Source organism: Anguilla rostrata, chromosome 1, assembly GCF_018555375.3.
Source record: "Anguilla rostrata isolate EN2019 chromosome 1, ASM1855537v3, whole genome shotgun sequence".
NCBI classification, from domain to species: Eukaryota; Metazoa; Chordata; class Actinopteri; order Anguilliformes; family Anguillidae; genus Anguilla; species Anguilla rostrata.
Window position 1 is genome coordinate 63,420,683 of NC_057933.1, and position 15,233 is coordinate 63,435,915.

Here is a 15,233-nt window from a genome sequence, read left to right on the forward strand (position 1 = left end):
AGGGTCAGGGGTCAAAAGAATTCCTCTTTCCCTGGGCAGGATGCCTAATGGCTGACAGATGTGTATAAATTCTAACTGTTACTTGTTTGGAGTGAAACGGTAGGCCTTTTTTTCCACAGCCATTGGGTGTAATCAGTAATGTTTCTCCTGGAAAAGCGCATTCCTCTGGCCAGTGGTGAATGCGCTTCCCACAGAGGGTCAACAGTGGTCTCCTGTCAGCGGCAAAGCGTGTCCAGATGGCCGGACCCCCGCACTCCAGCTCCTGCAAGTGGAGGCCTGTGTGGCTCGGGTCATGTCTGACTGGACCCTTTTGACTGCCGGAGTACGAGCGCCAGACCCTCTGCTCTCAGGTTACGGGGAGGCATGCACCAGTCATACCAATCTTCTTCTTTTTTTTTGAGAGAGAGAGAAAGAGTGTGTAAACTTTTAAGCCAATTTGTTTAAGCACTTTTATTGAGTACATGTCACCATTTCATAGTCTGCATTACAGTAGAGGACACAAATGTTATAGTGTGTCTTTATTGGCCTGTTACATTTTCATATATCCTGCCTATCTACTTTGAGCATGAAGAGCCTCTACTTTCACGTATGTGCGAAACATGACTGATTGATTTAAACACTCTATTTAGAGTTTAATTATATGATTTGTTCTTATGGATAAACACACGTTGATCTGTGCTTTATGATGTTGTGTCACTTCATGTCATTTTATGCACATTTATCTTATTTAACTTACTTAACTTAATTTAAATTACTTAACTTTAGTCACATTGTTAATTAACTTGATGAGTTGAAATTATTCTATCTGACATAAAACCTTGTAATTTTGCTGTATGGAATAAACAATGATTTAAATAAGAGAATATAGCCACTCCACCCCCCTTGTCTCTCACTCTCTCCCTCTCCTCTCTCTTCTCTCTCTCTCTCTCTCTCTCTCTCTCTCACACACACACACGCACACCAAGGCATGGCTAATTCTGGTTTAGACCCCTGCGCAGATGATAACGGTCCAGAAATTGGCTCTGTTTCAAACAGTTAAAAAGGCTCCTACCAAATGCATTTACGAAATGAATGTCCTTATTACGACTGTTGATTTACAGGTTGTTAAACTGTGCATTAGAAAGCCATTGCCTTGATCATAACTCTGAGACATTGACACATTAGTTTTTTATAGCTTGTTCAAGAGAGCTTGTTTATGGATGCACCCTCTGCTGGCTGCTGAATTTACAGAGGATATATAAGTGATATTTGGAATGTGTTTTCTGCTAAATAAATATAATTGGCTATTTAAATAAAGTTGTAACAATGATAATAAATATAGAGAATTTTCTGCCCTTCAACACCAGCAGTAATGTCTCCAGTAAAACAGTTCTAACAGTTGATTGGTCTTCTCTCTGACCTTTGGTGTACAGTCCTACTCATATGATGCTGAGAGACGGTAATGTAAAACTGGACACAGTTTGACAGCTGCTTCTGTTGCCATGAGAACAAATGTAACATAAAGATAATATCTCCACATGGACAAGAAATGTAAATCAATTTAATAATTAGTGCTATTTATTCTTGGACAAATGTGTTGTTCATATGTGTTGTCTGCTTTTATAATTCATCTGACTGATTGTAGCAGACGGTGACATAGTTGTGTTTTATATGTCTCTCTCTCATAATGTGATATGATATTATCATATGAAATGATGGCGTAATGACAATTATGAAGCAAGTTTTAAGTCGGTTATTAATTCAGCTTTCAATGATTCCAGTGACTGGAAAGCATGGACTAATGACTGTCATTTCTCAGCTGGAAGTATAGAATGTTCTTTCTGATGGGAAAGGGATGGCATGAAAGAGAAGTGTTTAAAGGGCATTCAATGCCATACTGTAGCCTGGGAAGATGTCAGCTGGCTAGGTTTCAGTGCCAAAAGCGCAAATCTATGTGTGCTGTCATTGTTCAAATGCACAAACTGCTAAAATGCACTTCACATGGACTTAAAACTTTCTACCTTTTTAGGACACAGTAAAAATATAGCCCACATACTGATAGAGTGGTAAGCCAGTTAGTTTGTTTTTGCATAATTGCACAAAAATATGCTATTTCAAGGAACTGGGCTCAGAGCTCTGAGATTTCTGGTTTTGGCATGTGTGTGTGTGTGTGTGTGTGTGTGTGTGTGTGTGTGTGAAAAAGAGAGAGAGCGGCCAATTATTAATACTGAGCCTAAACTTCTGAGTGAGAGAGAGTGAGAAAGAGAGAGCGAGCAAGAGAGAACGAGAGAGAGAAAGAGAGAGAAAGAGAGAGAGAGAGAGAGAGAGAGAGAGAAATAGAGAGAGGGCCTTGCAGGGAGTTCAGGTCAGCATGTGAAAAGACATCAACAAAGAAAAGCCTGTGGTTGGGATCTGAGGCCAGCTCAGCCTTTTATTGTGACTTTCTTCGTTTGTGGGCGTTGCAGCGGGCATGAATCGAGGGGTGCCGATCACCATGGAGCACAGGGGACCAGGGGCAGCAGCTGCCTCACTGTTTCCACGACAAACCCTGTCTCTTTCTTTATCATCTGTCCCAGCGTCCCTGAAACAGCAGCTATGGTTTACGTCAGACCAGCATAAAGCTTCCATTCTCCTACAATCACAAATACAATAAAACTGGGCTTTTACTTATCCACTTTCGGATACGTTATGGCTGTGTTTTGAGTCATAAAATATGTCTTTTTGATACATAACAGGAACAGCAGCAAGCAAACAATAGAGCTCGCACAATTATCTTCTCAAATCAAAGCAGAAATACACTATGACTCGCTGTATAAAAACATTCAAATACAGCAGAATGCATGGACCAACCTAATTAACCTTGGCCAATTTTCCAGTGATTCAGAATGTTGCATATCATATCACACAGACTTCTAGTTTGATTATTTCATAACCTAATATAGGCCTAATCACGCAGCAAGAAATAATAGCTACAAGCTGGGGTGGTTGGGTAGAACAGCATTTGTGGACTTAGATTTCATTGGACCACAATGCAAGTACAAGCTCCAGTTATGATGCTGTCTGACGTATCTTTGAGCAAAGTACATAACCTGAGTTACTCCTCTATGCTGTTATACTGCATACTGTGAATAATGTGTGAAATTTAAGGAATGTGTGTCCCTCTAGAAATGGGTTTCTGCCGAGAATATAAATGCTTTAATATATTTAAACAGCACCAGCTCTCATGATCTATCTATGCATTGTGTTTCACACATCATTTACAGTATTTCTATCAATCTAGCTACTATTATCAACCAAAGCCTGGAATGTTAAAATGCATGAAAAACTGTACAGAAACTATTTTCTTTTCAACCATACAGAAATGGGTTATACTGCTAATATGTTGAAATTACACAAATATTCAAGATACGAAGTAGTATTGTTTATATTTCAAAGCAAAGTATTTTAAAATATATTGCAATCTCTGAAAGTGGAAATAATTTGTATATAATTATATATATTCGACAAATAATTTTCACTTTCAGATATTGCAATATATTTAAAAATACTTTGCTTTGAAATACATTTATCACTATTTTTTATTAAATAACTTTTTTAGGTCGCTTTGGATAAAAGCGTCTGCCAAATAAATGTAATGTAATGTAATGTAAATATATTTATTTATATTGCACTATATGCTATTTCCAAGAGCATCAGGACAATGTCTATATGCTGCTTCTTGTCAAAATAATTCAGTAATTACAAAAAGTGTAAAATTTAATAAATAAATCTTTTTTTACCTGCCAAATAAGGTCCCTGGCTTAATGGTTCTTTGGCATGTACTAGGAAAGAAGTACACACAAAGCACAGCATGGAAGAATCCCACAGCAGATCAGCTCAGGTGCATAATTAGACGGGTGGAACCCCAATCCAGTGACTCCAAGTTGGGCAGTCATTGATTTGCTGTGAATTATATTTACATGAACATAATATACAGTATTGGCATATATTCCACATCCATGAAGCATGTAATTATTTATAATTCCAAAAAAATACTTGATAAGTCTCCCTGATTGAAAGGAAATTCATTACATTTCCACGAGACAGCTTGGTGCACTGCTAGATTTTAACAATGGAGAAAAAGGTCAGAGGTCAGGTGTTATTGGAGGTATGTCAGGAGCTGGAGGTGGTGTGGCATGTGAAGAGGCAGAGGAAGTGGAGAGTTAAGAGGAGGTGGCTGAAAGGGAGTTCTGTAGGAAGAATATGAAAAGGTATCTGTGCGGAGGGTGAGAGGAAGGAGATGGTGAAAATTTGATCAGTACGGACTCACAATCATGCCAAAATGAACCATTCACTTTGAATTAAGCGCAGACAAGGGAGAGGAGGGGTTGCTGTGAGGCAAGCCAGCCGCCCGCTCTTTGACAGGGCCGAGGGGATCAGATTACCGGGCGGCCCAGGGGCCACTGCTCTGGATCACGTACAACCTTCGCTCTGTGTCTCCAACACTAATTGAGACCGACTTAGGGGTACCCTTGACCCACTACCCACTGAGTACACAAGAGAAAGAAAACATCCAGCTTCTACTGAAATGCTGTATTATTCTGAAAGGAAGTGGTCTCTGGTATTAATACAGACATTCATGTGTTTTTAAACGATGAAGACACAACACTCGCCTGTGCGCTGCTTTTCTACAAGCAGCCATTCATGTAAGACAACTTATGCAGGAGACCTTGATCAGAAAAAGTGTAACTGTGTGTTACGCTGATTGAGGAAATTGATGAGACAGGATGTGTAAGTATGGGTTAATGACTGCCTGAGTGTGTGTGCATGCGTGCTTGTGTACATGAGTACCCGCTAACACATGCGCCTGTGCGGTTTTGGGCCTGTGTTTGAGCATGTGTATTTGTGCGCAGGCTCACAGATGTTTGTGCGCATGCATTAATGCAAATGTGTCAGTTTGTGTGTGTGCACGTGTGCGTGGTTTGCACGGCAGTGAAATCAGTGGACAGTGAGACAGCTGTTTTCACCAGCCAGTACTCAGAATACTCCTCGGACCTGCAGACCTGATGATAGGTGCTGCCGTGTGAGAGCGACAGAATTCAGCCAAGACTGGGTCAGGCTCAGGCTTCTCACAGTGAAACTGGATCAGACCCAGCCAGCAGAGGCCCAACCGGCTAGTCCCAGAGTGCCTGCACAAACAGCTTAGACCTAAGAGTGAGAGACATAGAGAGCCGTTATAAGTTACTCGTTATTTGTCACTGTTTGTTTTAATTGATAGAATCTCGTGATTTTTCTTTTGTTTCCAAGATGGTATGTTTGTGTGCATATTTGGTGCAAACATTATTATTGTTTTTCACTAACAGAAACTACTCACTGATCTGCATGGAGTGAAAATGATTTTGTATATTTTTATTATGTTTCAGTGATTTTGTGTATATGGAGAACTCAAAAAGCTTGTGAGTATGGGAGAGGGGGCAGGATTGAAGGCAGAGGTGAGGAGTGTGAGGACTGATGGTGGCTGAGGAGAGAGCTTTGTGGGCTGGTTCTTCAGGGCTTGGCGGCTGTGTTCCCAGCACAAACAGGTGGTGATTTGATGGCAGCTGCTGCCTGGCTGATAGACAGTTTCCGCAGCGCAACATGAGGCCCTTTGGTGCTGATGTCAGGCTTATTGACGGATGAATGACACCAATGAGAACGGACCCTCTCTCCCTTGGCCACTGCAGTCCTAATTGATGGACAGAAAGCGAGGAAAAAGTGTCTTTGAACCTGAAAGGAATCTTTCTTTTCCCCCCTCTCTCTAGCTCTCCTCACTGTGCCCATATCTCTCACTTTCCAGGCCTTTTTCTCGCGCTTTCTTTCTCTTTCTCTCGTGGTGTTTTGTTCTCCGATGTTATTGGACCTGATGGAGCCGGTTGACTTTTCCCCTGCTCCGTGGCGTCAGTCAGAGCGGAACGGGAGGCGTGCTAAATGGAGTCCTTTCAGGGGCAGGGGGAGGAATGTGTCAGTCAGTTCACAAGCCCTGTTGTGTTTGGAGCTGTCAGAGGGGGCTGACTGGGGGGAGGCAGGGAAAGGCAAGTTGGGGGGTAGGGGGGGGTGGGGGGGAGTCCATAACCCGTAACCATCACTCTGGAGATATGGGGTCATGAGCAGGACACCATGGGTCACTGTGTGGACCATGTTGGAAGCTCAGTACGACTGACAGTGGTTTAAATCAAATGCAGATCTGCCCTCCTGTATGAAGTATAACTGCACCGCGAGAGCCATAGCTCCATGAACTTTACACTACAGGCCCCTATATGTGAGGTGTAGCACTGCAGGTCTGCCTACAGGAGGTCTAGCAGTAAAGGCCTCTTTGAGTTATAATGCACTACAGGTCATCTTCAAGGTTTAAGAAGCACTGAAGGTATTTCTCATTGAGATATGCCACAACAGGCTCTTCTCTGCAATACTGTGTACTATAGGCCCTTTAAAATGAGGTATAGATGTATGGACCCATTTCTCTGAAGTTCAACACTCCAGGCCCTTTTCAATGCATTGTAGCAATGAATATTCTTTAAAAATATCATATGGAGTATAACTGTGTTGCAGGTCCATCTCAATGACTTGGTTCAGGTCCTTTGCAGTCCGGTGTGGCACCACAGGTGGGCAATGGAAGATCTGAATTTCACTTTGTACCCCTATTCCTCTGCTGAGAAAGAGGCAGGCACCCTCAGTTTAGGTTTCCCTCCTGCTTTTTAAATGCACTGTGTAAGAACGTAGGTGTCAAGAAGTGTAAGGTTGTTTCTTGCTTTGTACCTCAAAAACTAAGGCTCAGTACATACTTGGTCTCTCACTCTCTCTCGCTCTCTCCTTCCCTCACTCTCTCCCTCCCTCCCTCCTTTCTCAGTTCCATCTCTCCACCCCCACGCTGTTTCCCAGAGCCCTTCATAGACTCCAGATCTACTCCATTCTTCTCTGCTATTGTTTATGTTGTGGTGGGCTTGCTTTTGTACCAGCTCACTCTCCACCCTGGCCTCTCTCAGCATCAAGTGCTCCCTTTCACAGCTGCCAATCAGTGTGCTGCCATGAAAATAAGGGTGCCTGTGACCTGGGCACTCCTATTTGATGGACAGGGGGAGAAATAAAGAAAGCAAAAGAGAGAAAAAGGGGAGAGAGAAAGAGAAATGTGGGGGGAGGTACTTGGGGGCCCTGAAGCCTGGAGTAGAAGCAGCAACTCCCCGGTGGATTAATCTGGCTTCTGCAAATGGCTGTAGATGTTTATCACCAAGACATACACAAATAAACCCAACCCAAGCCCATCAAAACTGAAGCAATCAGGAACTGTGGACTTTATGATTTTGTTAATCAGTTTGTTTATGCCAGGGCTTCCTTTGAGACATTCCCTTTATATAAACACTAAGATAGACACATGCCATAGGTTTGAGAGTTGTAAGCTGGCATTCTCTCTCTCTTGCATTTAAAATTGTGTGCACTGTATATGCTGTAAGATCATGGAGCAGTGAGAAGGGAAAATATGTTTCCTAAATCCTGACAACCACTCACTTAAATCCTGACAACCACTCACTTTTTTTCAAAAAAGGAGATTCAATTATAAATTCTGTCAAGAGAACAGTGCATGAATACTCTTATATTACTGCTATGTTTGCTGCTATGCTGTGGAGAGATAGATGGAAAAATCCAGGCTTATATTAGGAATTGTGGTAAAGTATATATATATAATAAGGGCAGTTCATAGGTTTTTGGTTATTTACATTTCACTAGCACCTTGATTTAAAAAAGGAAAGACCTCACGCTAATGTTTAATGTTTCAGAGGTTTTGGAAAGGCATTGTTTACACACAGAAGGGTTAAATCTAGATTAGCCTACATTTTGCCAAATGTGTCTTTTCATTGTGGACACAGTTTTACACTGTGGTGTTTTATAAAGTTCACTAGACCAAGAGGGACATGTAAAAAATAAAAACATAAACACTTGCCACAGGGAATTCATCTGAATGTTAATATGCAGTAGTCCACAAATAGGTAACTACATTTTTGAATAATGATTACATGCCTGGAACTGTAGAATGGTTTCATAGCTTTGTCATACAGTAGACTCAGATAAGAAATGATCAGTCTTGATTGCTTTGGAGGCTTGTAGGTCCTCTCTGTATGTTCAGAAAAGGCTGTGTTCTGATTGACAGGGACACCACGGCAACATTTGACGGACAGGTCCGCTGTACCAGTGCAGTGCCATTAGCACATTGCTGTCTTGTCAGTGATTTTTGAAATGTGATGAATTACAGTTATTTCACTGAATGGCAACACATGGTCCCACACAAACACAAATGCGATGTTTAAATGAAGCTTAACAAAAACGAGAGAAGAAACAGTTTTCACCCATAACTGTAATCAGTATATTTGATGGTCTATATTTGGAACAATTCTGTGCTGTCATGTAAAATTTAAGCCAGTTTTTATTTCCTGTGCTTCCCTTTTCAGCTTGTATAGCTGAACAGTTGTAATCTCTTTTTTTTGTGCAGCATTCATTGGTGTTGTGTGTAACAGTTTCTGCTGCTGGTATTTGGAAGTATTCTGAGTGAAGTCTAAAGTGAGGGCTTGGGCTGACCCCTCTCACGCAGGTCTTAGAAAGGCTCGGTGCACTCTGGTCAGGGGGCCTGACCTTCGACCCCTCCCTGTACAATCCCAGAGTTCCTCCTGCTTTAGCAGACCTCCACTGCGCTGAAAGGCCCGAGCAGACTTGAGAGGAAAGTTCAGAGTCACTGTTTGTTTGTTTCCCAACCTCTTCATCGTTCTCCCTTTCTCTTCTGGTAATTTAACAAGGTAAGCTGGTTTAACTAATCTTAAACACCAGGTCAAGTTGGTTTAAAGGTATGAGTGGATCCAGTAGGAACACATTTTTTTTGAGAGTACAGCTGTCGCGGAATATCACCAGCTTTCCTCTGGCCATTGTATCCATGCAGAATATCAGTGTAATGGATGGATGGCTATTATTACTTTTATATAATGTGTTTTTATAGCTCTCTAAATCAGGTCAGAGAGCCTGTTTCTACTTCACATTGATACATCGCAGATCCAGAGGAATGGAACAGTCGCTGCTCAAAATTTTTTACACAGCCTTAAAAAGAGAACACTATATGAACAATATATACAATACTTTGAAAGGTTTGCTCACATCATGCAATAGTCGCCGTATTGCTTGAAGTTATCCAGAAGTCATGATGTATATTATATCATGGTAGAAGAGAAGGAAACCGTTTCTGGTGTTTTAATTTGAATGGATGACTGGAATGTATTTGTGTAAGAGATGAAGAGTGGAGAGCTCTGCGCACACATGGGAGTGATTACCCATAATAACAAACCCTGGGAGTGTTACAGAGCCTGGGTCACACTAGCGGTCTGATCCGCTCCCTTGATTATTCCCTTCATCTGTCAGACTGAGGAACTGGCTCCAAGATCAGTTTCTATCTATTTGTTAATGCTTCTTCTTATTCTTCTTCTTCTTCTTCTTCTTTCTTTCATTCTCTTGTTGAGCCATTACATTCATTTATTGTTCTTCAAACCTGATTTTCAAGTTTGTTGCTGGCAAGTGAACAGAATGCTGAAAGGAGCAGTCTTTGGGAACAATATTAAATATTGTTTTAAAGCACAATTGGAGAGTTTTTTTGTTGTTGTAAAGGAACCAACAAGACAGTGTAGTCAAAAACTCATGTAGCACTTGGCATCACATCTGGATAAATACATTCCATACTTCCCCAAAAGCATATATATGTATGTGACTGTCATTTTCATTGAAGGACCCATGGATAGAAATAATTAACAGGTCATTCTGGATAGAATTAATTAATCTGATGAATTATAGATGGCAAAATATTGCTGTAAAAGCAATCTCTTGTTTGGGATAGTTCTTGGAGATTCGTATCAGCCTGGTAGGAGTACTCAGACATGGGAGCAGATGAGCCAGGGCTAGTCTGGGAGAGGGCAGAGCTACACGAGAGGACAGTGGGAGGGGACAGCTGGCAGGTGGATAAAGTGCCAGAAGCATCCTGGGAAATCCTTCTGTCAGTTTTGCCTGACTCCCCAGCAGGAGCATGGGCAGGTTAGAGGCATAATTCTCCATGAACGATACTGCGTATCTTTATTTGAATACTTTTAACAAGGGGATGCAACAAAAAATGTGGCATAGGAATAAAAAATAAATATAATTAGTGGTGATTTATTTTGTTACAGTCAACTAATTACATAGATTAGGATCTGAATCACAGAAAAAAAAATTACAAGGTAATAAATTTCAACTTTGAAGGGAAACACCTTTGCTGGCAATGTCTGGATGGACATCGCAATTCAGCTCTGTTGTAAAAACTTGCCTGTAATTCTAAATATGAAGTGCATATAAAAAAGGATAGGACACCACACAGACACACACACACACACAGCACACACACTAACACACACGCACACGCACACACACACACGCACACACAATATAATGAGCCATCAGATATGGTCATCAAACCCCTTTCTTAGAGCAGACACCTGAAAGACATGTATCAGCTGGCTGTGCAGTGACAGTTTTAGTGACACGTCTCTTGGCCTGGATGTGCTAATGCTGTTTCTCCTGTCAACACGCGACATACGCGTCAACCACGCCTCTCCCGAGCCCCCCATTGGTGTTGCGTCACCAGGCCCAATCTGGGCCTGACTGGCAGGACCGTGGGCCTCCAGCGACCCTGTCCAGAACTCAGCCCTGGGCACCGCAGCCAAGTTTCTGTCCCGGCTCCAGTTCCGCTCGCCCAGGGAGACGGAGCTCCCTGAAGCAGCGCTTTTTCCCCCCGCTTCTCAGACTCTCTGTTCACTGTCAACAACCCTGAGGAGCATTACCCTGCTCTGCCTCAGAACTCAGAGAGAATTTGTTTTCACCGCATCGGCTTTCCCAAGCTGCTTGGCAAGCTTTAGATCTGGTTGCAGAGCCGAGAGCTGATGCCCGCCTCCCCTAATGAGGCCTGATCACGGCCAGGCAGGACGGTACGGGAGGCCTGGGGTCAGACCGATTGCGTGAGGCCACTGGCGATGCGCGCAGCCGCGGGAGACGCCAGAGCTGACATCACTGAGAGAACACACGTTTCCCACAGTTACACGCATCACTGCGGAAGTCCCCGAGATCACATGAGCCCAGCTTGTGGACCCTGTCACTTTTAATGTCAGTCAAGCCGGGCCTGTTTTCTTTACCGTAGTATTGTCAGCCTGAACTGAGATGTGGCTTTTACAGGAGCTACATAAAACAGAAAATCCAAAGCGCTGTTGTTCTTTTTATGATTCATGAACTTTCCAACCATTTCATACCATATGTTGGGTCTTAACAAATTAGCATCAAACTAGTCATGAACTGTTATTCATGAAGGGGAAACTGGGTAGCTGTTGTGACTGCGGTGTTTCCACAACAAGTTTTCAGCCACTTTCTCTTAAGAAGAAACACACAGTATACAGTAGTACTTTCCAAAATGTCTTCATCATGACATTCCTGGACACTTTCAAAGGCTTGAAACGATCAAACAATGCTCTCATTAAGTAAAAAGAACAATAATACAGTCTTCATTTTGTACTAAATGGTTTTGAAAGGAAGTTTGATTTGATTGTCTCCAGAATGCCTGTTGGGAAATTTAACTGATGGGTGAGACTCTGTATGACTCTTTGTTTTGGGTTCCCATCAAAGCCTGGGAAGGGAATATTGCCAAGAGTTCCAGTAAAATAAATTATTTTAAATTAGGTTGACTTGGCTTTTTGTAAGTCCCAAAACCAACAGTATGTATTTGTGGTGGACATTTTTATTCAGTCTCAAGCTGGTAAGAGACCAGATCTGGTAACGCCTTCAGGGATTAGAAATTCTGGCCCATAACCTGACAATGGAGAGGCTCATACGCTAATTTCACTATTGCGTGTTCACATGGCACTTATTGTGAAAGTACTGATGTTATTATTATGGGTGGAATCATTGCTCTTTTAATCACAATCAAACTTCTATGAATGAGCTGCTCTGCGCAGTTTGTATGTGTGTGTGTGTGTGTGTGTGTGCGTGTGCATGTGTGTGTGTCTGTGTGTGTATATGTAGTGTGTGTGTGTGTGTGTGCATGTGTGTGTGTGTGTCTATGTGCTGTGGGAGGGGGGACCTTTCATCATCCTGCAGCTGTTGCCTGTCTCCGCTCTTCCCAGGAGCTGTCATAATCTCCCGTAGGCTGTCTGTTCACCCTTCACCAGGACACTTCTCGGCCTCCCTCTCTCAGCTGTCCACTATGAACTTTTAGGAGGAGGTCAATCTCCATGACAGCCAATCTGGACCCATCTCAGTCCCCAGTCCAGCCCTTCTCCTTTGGAGACTGGCAGCTGCTCCTGGGTGGGTCAGGGCTCTATACCAGTAGGATTGCCCGGCTGGTCTATGGAAGTGCCAGACATTCACAAGAAAGTCAGAACAAACCAGCCTGATCCAAAAATCACCAGTCTCTCAGATAAAGGCAAATTTTGGTGCATTGATCACCTCCCCATCTGGAAAGTATATTAAGGTTCTCAGTATTCCAGGGCTTTTACACTACAGTCTACAGTCTGTAGTGATTAAAATGCATCCGCACTGGGATAGGAATTGGAATGCACCCCAACGCCCTACAATGTTATGAGAACTCTATTATTGCTTGGGAGTATTCCACTTTTCACTTCGCAAAAATACATTCACAATTGTATGCATTTCAAGAATTGATTTGATAATCCATTCCCCAACATCATTTTATTCAACTTGATTTGGTTTCCAGTGTTGCATGCTGTTTTTTAATCTCTCTAGGTTAGACAGAGTGCCCAAGGCCTTGGAAAGACTGGAGTCAGAATGATTAGCAGGGATCTGCTTGTGGGTTAATTCTTTTTCTGTATCAAGTCTCAGTGCCAGTCCAACTGTGGAAATACCTGGACATTAGCTCTTTACGTGCCAGGTTCCTATGACCCAGTCCCACTTAGTGCTGACAGCGGTTGGTTCCCCACACATGTTTCAGGCTGCCATGTCTGTCAAGCATCTGGTATTAGGCTCCCTGGGTAGAATTTGCAGTAACAACCTGCAGCTGGAGTCTAAAACAAAGGACAACGCCCCCCTAAGTGATGAATGTTTAATTTGCAGAGACAGGCCTCAGTTGCTGACCTTTCTGAGCACGGAACGTTTGTGCTCCCATGATCGTTTCAAGGTTGCCATTCAATGTTACCACAGCACGATTCCACATCTTTCTCTTTTATTTCAGTTTTCCTGGAACCTCAGGGGCTGAAGCTTCCAGAACATCTAAAATCCTCATGGATTGCTTAATTATGCAATTTTTGATGCTGGGTATCACTCATTTAAAATTCACTTTTGGCAAAACGAACTTCACAACTCACAAACTCATAAAACTGATTTTTAACTTCTGGTGAGTCTGACTGTAAGTAGGTCAATATTAAAACTGTTTTGAATTAAGTTTGAAACAAAACTTCCTTGTGCCTAAAAATATTTTCAAAACAATATTTGTACTAAACAAACTTAAAAAGTTTTATATGTTTTTAATGAGATTACACCAAAAAATAAAGCTTCTTCTAACATGGTGAATTTAGATTCACATATCTATTAGATATTTTTTGTTAAAACTATCTCTACCAGTGCCTTTCACTAGATCTTCACCTTTTTTTCTCTTATGTTCAGGTGCCATTGAACCGACAATTTCAAAGGGAGACATTTTTGATGTGGCTTTGTGTGTGTGTGTGTGTGTGTGTGTGTGGCAGGGGTTTAAGTAATTGGAAGAATATGTGGGGGAGGGGCAGGGGAGGGCTCAGGGCTAACAGGGACCTGTCACTGGGCTTGAGGTCTGACAGGAAAACTGTGGGCCCCACGCCCTCTCAACTCTCTGAGAAACAGAACTGCCAAGAGACACTAGACACTCAAACCTTCCATATTGCCCGAGGCACAAATTATCTGTGATGGGGAGAGGGGTACGAGATTCTTCCACAAATTATGTACTCTCCAGTCAATCCATGTGTTTGTGGTTGTTGTAGAAAACAAGACGACCCTCTTTTACCCCCCAAAAAATGGCTAAATAGTTTTGAGCAGTGTTTCCCCTCTTAAGTTTATGGGAACTATGTAGTTTGTACATCTGGTAAAAAAAAGTTCTAATTAGATTGACCATGCAGACTTTCTTTAGTATTTTCTATTTAAAAAAACTATGGAATTCAAAATGAAAAGGTTCAGAATTGTTGTTTTAAAGCCACTATTCAGCCTCTATGACCTTAATTCAAACAAGACAAAACCATTCTTGTAAACGACACCAAGATTCTGCAGTCCTGCAACCTGTGATTGTAAGTAAAATTGATCTTCTACCTGAGTCAGCATGTTGAATGATCAAAGAGTGCCTTCCCTCTGTAAAATCATATTTTGTCCCAAACTTCTACGTCTATTCCATTAAATACTTGATTGTTATTATTAAGAACAGTATCAATCTCATGATGGGTGCTTGGCGTGAGAATTTGTTCACAAATTAAGCTTTCATTGGCCATGAATGGAGAAAACCGCTGCCGCTATGTGCCCCTTCAGAAAAACCTGCCTGGACCTGACAGAATCAGAAATGGATTTACATTGTCCAAACTCAAAATTGTCTCTTTCAATTTGGGGCCTATCAAGGAGCAATCTGGAAACCATTACTCAGTAAGTCCTCACAGTAATTACTCGCAGCTGAGATTCCAGCCCTTGGTAACCCAAAAAATGGAAGGGGGAACTCGAGAAGTAACAAGTGCAATTGATTCTGTTCAGAATTCCCCCGGTGTGTTCTGCCATGTTTGAGCTGACGCAGAGGAAACAGGCTCTCATAGGCCAGGAAATGAGCTGGCAGACACAGGCTGGTTTGTGTTCCCTCTCAGCCTCCAGCTGGTCCTTGTTAAAGTGGAGACTTCACGACTCCTGCTTTTGTCCAGATTTTCCTGGTGTTAAACAAGGCTGCAAAACTTCTAAATATGGTTAAGTGGCCGTGAAGGTTGATTGCCACTCTGCAGAGGGGTCCTGTGTTTCTCAGAGTTTGTTCCTCTGCTGTGCTAGCTGTGATTACACTCATGGTGGGCAGGAGCCGAAGGTGGTCTGGGCCCTTTGGACAAGTTTTTTCCTTTTTCATTTTTTTCAGAGCAGTCCATGTGCCTGTTGGAAACATAAGCATCAACGTTGGCTCATTTCAATGAAAAAGTGAGCACCATCAATCACTCGGAGAGCGTTCAGGAGATAAAATTTAT